The sequence below is a fragment of the Saimiri boliviensis genome, chromosome Y (genome assembly GCF_048565385.1).
Source record: "Saimiri boliviensis isolate mSaiBol1 chromosome Y, mSaiBol1.pri, whole genome shotgun sequence".
Taxonomy (NCBI): domain Eukaryota; kingdom Metazoa; phylum Chordata; class Mammalia; order Primates; family Cebidae; genus Saimiri; species Saimiri boliviensis.
Window position 1 is genome coordinate 8,323,903 of NC_133471.1, and position 8,514 is coordinate 8,332,416.

An 8,514-nucleotide genomic window follows, 5' to 3' on the forward strand; every position below is an offset into this window, starting at 1 on the left:
GCCCCGAGGGGGCCAAAACAGCCGCACTGGCTGGGACTGCGAAGCTGGTGACCCCTCTGCCTGGGTATCTCCTGGTCTGTGGGCAATAAGAGTTCGTCTGGAAATGCGGCATCCACTCACCCTCTGCACTTTCACTGGGAGCTGAAGTCCTGACCTGTTCTTAGGCGGCCATCTTCCCAGCATTCTCAAATTAGAGAAACTTTAAGAAGCTTCTGAAAAGTTTTATTTTTCAAGTTGGGATAATTAAAGTGAAGTCAGATATGTTAATTTATGATTATAAAAGGTTTATTTTCCCTCTTCTCTTTGTCATTAAGTTTTTACTATTTCTGTACAACATTAATATAGCAAATGAAATTCTAGGCAGTCTCTGTGGTTGTGTTTCCAAAAAAAAAAAAAAAAAAAAAAGTCTTGGGATTTGGGGAAGAGCTAAACTTGGCTACAGCTGGAAAGCATACATAACACACATGCATGCATGTGTATTGGCACACCACATTATGTATACTATACTCTCACTCCATTACGTCTCTCTGCTTCCAGCACCTGGTTTAATCTCAGAGCAAGTTTTGAGTCAAGACTGAGCACTGTTGCAGTCCAGCCATTTATGTGCATGCTTTGGGCATTGCTGGCAAATCTGTCTCGTGGCAACTCAGCCCACTTCAGACTTTGGGGAGAAACAAACATGGGAGGAGCCAAGAGTACGCTGAAGGCAGCCCCATACTGGCATGCAGGCATCACTTGATGCAGATAACCTGGGTTTCCTGAATAATAACAGAAAGCAAATAGTCTCCTGAACAGACATATGTACATCTTCACTGAAGCCTCACCTTCATCCAGTTACAGCCTGATGTCTGGGGACTAGATTAATGGGACAGAATAGGAAATGATGGTTCCTTCTTTAGTACCTTCTATAATCACCCAAGAACAAATGAGCATGCATTTTCTTTACTATTTGGCACATAAGATCTCCGGACTTATCTACACAGCTGTACATGTCATAGTACCAGGGACTCTTCTCTGCTGAGAACTGAAGAGGTGTTGAAAGTACCAGCTGCAGAGAGAAGCTACCTAGCACAGGCTCTGTTTTCTATTGAGAGCTGGAAAGACAATGAGATGACCAGCTGAAGAGAAAAGCTACCCACTTGAAGGTCTCCTCTGTGATGAAAGCTGAGCAGATGTTGGGACCACCAACTATGGAAAGGAGCTACCCACTTCAGGGTCTCTATTCTACTGCCAGCTAAACACATGATAAGTTAACAAGTTGGAAAGATTAGCTACCTACTTCAGTGTCTCCTCTCTGCTGGGAGCTAAACATTCATCAGGACACCAGCCTTTGAAGCAGTACTACTCATTCTAGAATTCTCTCTCTTCTGAGAGCTGAATACTCATCAGGACACACTGCCTGTGTATCCTCTTAGTTCTGTCAGCAAGTAAAGCTTCTCTTTCCCTTTATCATTCTTCACTTCCCTATGTATCTAATTCTTCCTAAATACAGGGCATAAATTTGAAATTCTCTGAATGATGGGGCTAAAAAGACTATAACACAAACAAGCCTGAAACCTGCCTTTTGCTCACCTCATTGTGGGAAACAGAAAGACAGAAGAGTAACAGGGCTGTAGTGTTTAAAATTGCATAGACATAGAAAATCCCAAACTCAAGGCTGTGTTATCCCCTTTGGGGCTTTTTAGTTAAAACATCTTCAAGCTTCTGGTTATCACTGCATTTTCCAGTATCAATTGTGGAAGCTGCTAGCCATACACACTATCAAGCTGCAAGTTCTCAGTCTGCTGGGACACCTCCTGGCACTAAGCTGCCTGTTTTATAGCTGTTATGCCTGGCTGCATGTAGTGGCTAGAGCCAAAATTCACTCATTTACCTTTTGCAAGTGTTTGCTATTCTTACTCTTGCCAGGTGTGGAATCCACACTGCTAAATGCAAGCTGAGTGCAGCCTACCAGGTAGAGTGGATAGAAAAAGCTTGGCAAGCCCCAGCAAAACTTGGGCAAAGGCACCAGTGGCTGCAGACATGTATGTCTGCCCAGGTAATTCCCAAGGTGTCTTATGATAAAAGAAGAATAGCTGATGTTGTTTAAATGCTTTACTGCTTTTGAAAGTTGGAATACTGGTAACAGTTTCTTATATTTTGATACATTTCCACTGTTTTTTGAAAAGTATTATATTTGAAGACTTTTTAAAAATTAAATTTGAGTGATTGGTTTTTCATTAAACCACCTCATTTCTTACTTACAGTAAGTTTTATGTGAATATATTTCTGAAATGTATGGCTTTGGGCTTCAGATGAGCATTACTCTAGTAGAATATGAAGCTTACCTATAGAGGAAGATATCTGAACCTTGGATTTGACATTTTGTTCTAAGATAACTTATTGTGAGAAGCTTTGTTTTGCACTATAGGATGTTGAGCAGCATTTCTGGTCTCCCCACTAGTGCCATAGTGACCTCCTTTTCCCATGATTAAAACAAAATACGTTTGCATCTTGTGAGAGAAAGTAATTTTACATTTACTCATCTAGAAAGTTATAAGGAAGAAATATGAAACCCCTTGAAATTAAAGGTTCATGGAAATTTTACTGGAGACCTGATTTTCTTCTAACTCTTTGCTGTTCTAGCTTTCTGATCTTTTTCCATCTTCAACTTACAAGTTTGCTTTATCTTATACAATGTCTATTTTATGAGTCAACTGTATCCTTTGCTCCCCAAAACCTAAATGTTTGCTACCTGTTTTGAAAAGTGTCTGTTCATATTCTTTGTCCACTGTTGAACGGATTTGCTTGCTTTTTCTTGTATATCTCTTTTAGTTATTTATAGATTCTGGATATTAGCCCTTTGTCAGATGGGTAGATTGCAAATATTTTTTTTCATTCTGTGTGTTGCCAGTTCACTCTACTGATTATTTCTTTGTCTGTATAGAAGTTCTGTATCATACAGGAATGAGCAAAGACTAGAAGAATTCCCTTTGAAATATAGCACTAGACAAGGATGCCCTCTCATCACTCCTATTCAATATAGTATTGGAAGTTCTAGCCAAAGCAATCTGGCAAGAAAACGAAATAAAAGGTATTCAATTAGGAAGGAGGAAGTTAAATTGTCTCTACTCCAGATGACATGATTGCATATTTAGGAGACCCCACTGTCTCAGCCCAAAAACTCCTTATGCTTATAAGTAACCTCAGCAGAGTCTCGGGATAGAAAATCAGTGTGCAGAAATCACAAGCATTCCCATAAGCAAATAACAGACAAATGGAGAGCCAATTAAGAGTGAACTCCCATTCACAATTGCTACAAAGAGAATAAAATATCTAAGAATACAGTTAACAAACAATGTAAAGAACCTGTTTAAAGAGAACTACAAATCACTGCTCAAGTAAATAAGGGAGAACAGAAACAGATGGAGAAACACTCTATGATCATGGTTAGAAAGAATCAAAATTAAGAAACTTGTCATACTGCTCAAAGTAATTTATAGGTTCAATGCAATCTCTATTAAGCTACGAAAGACTACTCTTCACAGAACTAGGGGAAAAAAAAAACAAACAAAAACAAAAACAAAAAACAAAACAAAACTTAAACTTCATATGGAAACAAAAGAAATCCAGCATAGCCAAGACAATTCTAAGCAAAATAAACAAAGTTGGAGGCATCATGCTACCTAACTTCAAACTATACTGTAAGACTATCAAAAATAAAACCAGCATGATTTTGGTACCAAAACAGAGATATAGACCAATGGAACAGATCAGAGGCCTTGGAGGCAATTTCACACATCTACAATCATCTAATCTTTGACAAAACTGATTAAAACAAGCAATGAGGAAACAATTTGCTGTTTAATAAATGATGGTGGAAAAACTGGTTAGACATGTGCAGAAAGCAGAAACGAGATTCTTTCATGAAATCTTACACTGATAATAATAATTTTTAATGTTTATTAGCCACATAATAAACATAAAAATTTGAAAAATGTCTGTTCATATTCTTTGCCCACTTTTTGATTTTTTCTTTTGTTTTGTTTTTCTTATAAATCTGCTTTAGTTCTTTGTAGATTCTGCATATTAACCCTTTGTCAAATAGTTGGGTTGCAATTTTTTTTTTTTTTTTTTCCCATTCTGTTGGTAACCAGTTCACTCTAATGATGTTTGGTTTTGTTTTCCATGCCTATGCCTATGTCCTGAATGGTTTTGCCTAGGTTTCCTTCTAGGGTTTTTATAGTGTTAGAGCTTATGTTTAAATCTTTAATCCATGTGGATTTAATTTTAGCACAAAAGTTTTATTTCAGGAAGGGTTTAGTTTGTGCTTTCTGTATATGGTGAGCCAGTTTTTCCAAACCGTTTTTTGAACAGGGAATATTTTCCACATTGCCTGTTTTTGTCAGATTTATCAAAGATTAGATGATTGTAGATATGTGACATTTCTTTGGAGACTTCTGATTTTTTTCCTTTGGTCTGTATTTCTGTTTTGGTACCAGTACCATGCTGTTTTGATTTTTGTAGTCTTGTAGTATAGTTTGACGTCTGGTAGTGTGATGCCTCCAGCTTTGTTCCTTTTGCTTAGAATTGTCTTAACTATGCAGGTAGTCTTTCAGTTTCATATAAAGTGTAAAGTGTTTTTTTGTTGTGGTTGTTTGTTTGTTTTTGTTTTGTTTTGTTTTGTTTTGTTTTTTCCAATTGTCTTAAGACAGTCAATGGTCTTGTTGATAGATGATGTGGATAGCATTGAATCAGTAAATTACTTTAGGGAGTAAGGCGATTTTCACAATATTCTTCCTAACCAAAGCATGGAATGTTTTTCCATGTTTTTGTCTTTTCTTATTTCTTTGAGCAGTTGTTTGTAGTTCCCCAGAAGAGGTCTTTTGCTTCCTTTATTAGTTGTATTCCTAGATATTTCATTCTTTTTGTGGCAATTGTGAATGGTAGTTTAATCATAATTTGGCTCTCTGTTAGTCTGCTATTGGTGTATAGGAAAGTTTGTAATTTCTAAAGCATTGACAATAACTATAAAATTTATGATGCACTTTAACAAATTTTGTAAAGTAATTGCAAATCAGAGTTGGGATACAAGGCTTCACATAGTAAGTAGTAAATGTCAGTTGTTATTTAATTGAATTTCTTTTTTTTTTTTTTTTTTTTCCTCTATTTTTTCTTTGGAAGATTGTCACAGTGTTTTTCAGGCTCAAGTAGAGTGGTGAAATTCTAGTGCTATCCAAGCTTCTGACTTTCAAATTCAAGTGACTCTTCTTCTTTATTCTTCTGATTAGGTGAAATTACATGTCGGCACCTCCACATCTGGCTAATTATTTGTATTCTTTTTTTTTTTTTTTTTAAATTGAGTCTCACTCTTAATTTCAGGCTAGAGTGCAGTGGCATGATCTCAGCTGACAGTAATCTCCCCCTCCTGGTTTCAAGCAATTCTCCTGCCTCAGCTTCCCAAGTAGCTATGACTACATGTATATGTCACCACACCTGACTTTTGTATGTGTGTGTGTGGTGAGAAGAGGTTACAATGAGCTGCTTAGGATGGTCTAGATATCCCGATCTTGTAATCTACCCACTTTGTCCTCTAAACTGCAAGAATTACAGGTGTAAGCCACTGCTCTCAGCCAATTATTTGTATTTTTAGTAAACACAGGGTTTCACCATATTTGCCAAGATTGTCTTAACTTCTGGCCTATGGTGATACACTCAGTTTGGCCTGCTAAAATTTGGAATAACAGGCATGAGCCATGTCACTTGATTGAACTGATAAATAAGAAAAATATTGTGAAAATCTTTATTTTATATCAAATACCTTGACATTTATTTAATGTCTCATAACTCAAAAAATAAATAATTTTAATGGATTCTACTTCTGTGTAAAATAAATGTATTTCCATTTAAATGTAATTAAAAGTCAATTTATTTAAAATAGCATTTTTACATATAATATTCTCAACTCCTAAAATTTACTTTAAATATCTAAACTGGGAAACTCACAACACATTGATTATACTGAGGCATTTTCTTTTGTAAGTAAATTCAAATGTCTTAAACTATAATGAAATATTTAATTTTGTCAAATAAACTTAAAAGTATATTTTAAGTTTATTTGATGTCTATTAACATGCTTATTTTCTTTGAATAAGTGTGTTTATCTGATCCATGGTTTCTACTAATAATAAGGGAAGACAGTTTTTAGCTTACTAAAATTTAATTATCTTATTTTTTCTGCAATCAAATTGACCTGCAATTGAAAAGTGAAGAACTACCACCTAGCAGGCTGTTTGAGTCTGTAGTTCTGAAGCTCAGCTGCTACATTCAATCCTGGTTTTGAACTACTTATAGCATTAATTATTAGCTGTGTAAGAATTTTCAGATAGTAGAGTGACTAAAACATACTACATAGACACAGCAGTAACTACTGAGTATTAAAATTATAAATCTGTATTTGCTAATTAATAATAGTTTAATTTGAAATTTTATTTTGTCAACAAGTTTAACATTTTGAAAAAGTCAGGTACATAATTAAAATCATTTTAGATAGAGGGCATTCATTAAGATAATAAATATTTATGCCTTTAAATGTTCCTGTTTGTTGGTTTTACTAACTTTGCATAGTAAGTTTTATTTAATTAAATGTGGAATAAAGCCACAACTTTAGAGTAACATGAAGCCAAATTTAATGATATAAAAATTTTATGTTCAAAATGCATTTATTGAATATATTATATTTAAACCTCAAACATTCAAATTGTTCGTAATTTTATTTTAATTCTAAGAAGGATATTCTTTTGAAGATCAGAATGTAGAAGATAACATTTGAGTGACTTTTTAAAATCTCTCTCTCTCTCTTTCTTCTTCCTCTCCTTCTCCTTCTCCTCCTCCTCCTCCTCCTCCTCCTCCTCCTCCTCCTCCTTCTTCTTCTTCTTCCTCTTCTTTTTTTTTCTTTTAAGACAGAGTCTCACTCTGTCACCCAGGCTGGAGTTTGCTGTTGTAGTCCAAGCTCAATTTCAATGCAATCTCTATCTTCCAGGTTCAAGTGGTTCCCTTGCCTCAGTCTTCCTAGTAGTCGGGTTTACAGGCACCCATCAATACACTTGGTGAGGTTTGGTATTTATAGTAGAGACAGAGTTTCATCATGTTGGCCGGTTGATGTTGAATTCATAACCTTAAGTGATGCACCTGCCTCAGTGCCCCAAAGTGCTGGGATTACAGACATTCCACTGCACTTGGGCTTGAGTATATTTTATTAAGTTGGACTAAAATGCTCATTTAAGTCCAACTAAGTGGATAGCTATGTTCAGATCTTTCAAAAAACTGAAACTCAGATGGGATAATGTAGAAGAAAAAATAAGAAATTTGTAACAAAAATTTTATTTCAAATGAAAACCAATAATTAGAAATAAAATTAACAATAGGATTCAGTATAAATCTTTAATTAGTAAATGTTTGCTCATGTCTTTCTCGGTGTGAGGATATTTTTCATCATGTTGTAGGAGTTTCTAACTAAACTCACATCTTAGAAAGTTAGATCTGTATTTGTCCTGTATATTTTATTGAGACAGAAGAGTATACTGTGAAATTTGTTTTGCTAAAGTTAATTTATTTAGCGCTTGTATTTTAAATATAAAAGAGAATATGTTCTAAAATTATAAAGCATCTACTAATTTTATATTTCTGTTACAGAGAACAATTCTGCATATGTATATTTATATACATATAATATTTTTTACACAAATGAAAATATACAATATACAGTATTCTTAACCTTGATTTGCATTAGTAACCTGTCTGTACATAAAAGTCTGTTTAATACACTTATTTTCTATAATTACATAAATTGCAGTTCAATGTCATACAATTTATTTAAGCTGCTCCTAATATGGATTAATGCTTAATTTTCATTCAATTTACACAGGTGGAGAGGGATTTATAGTTTTTAAAGTGATTGTAAATACACAATTCTATTGACCTTATTTCACAGTAAAACTGTGAATATAGGTCGAATAGTTATTGTTGTTTAAAGTGGAAGGAAATGTATTTCTGTGAAGGCTATTGTTGTATGGGTCAGAACAATGATTTAAACTTAAATGGTCAATTAAAATTAAAAATAATTGCAATATTTTATTGAAATAAAATTTTGAGCACAGTAAATTGAATGCACTTATTTCAAGTGAATTTTTTTTTTGAAAAATAAACTTATAATGATTAAATGTGTCTGTTTCACATATGAAAATTTTATATTATACCATCATGTATGACTCTATCCAAGAAAACTGTTACATGTAAAACACTTAAAGTATGGACTTAAGAAATCTGTAGGGACATGAATGAACCTGGAAACCATCATTTTCGGCAAACTGACACAAGAGCAGAAAATAAAACACCGCATGTTCTCACTCATAGGTGGGTGTTGATCAATGAGAACACATGGACACAGGGAGGGGAGCACTACACACTGGGGTCCACTGGAGGGAAATAAGGGAGGGACGGTGGGGTGGGGAGGTGGGAAGAGATAGTATGGGG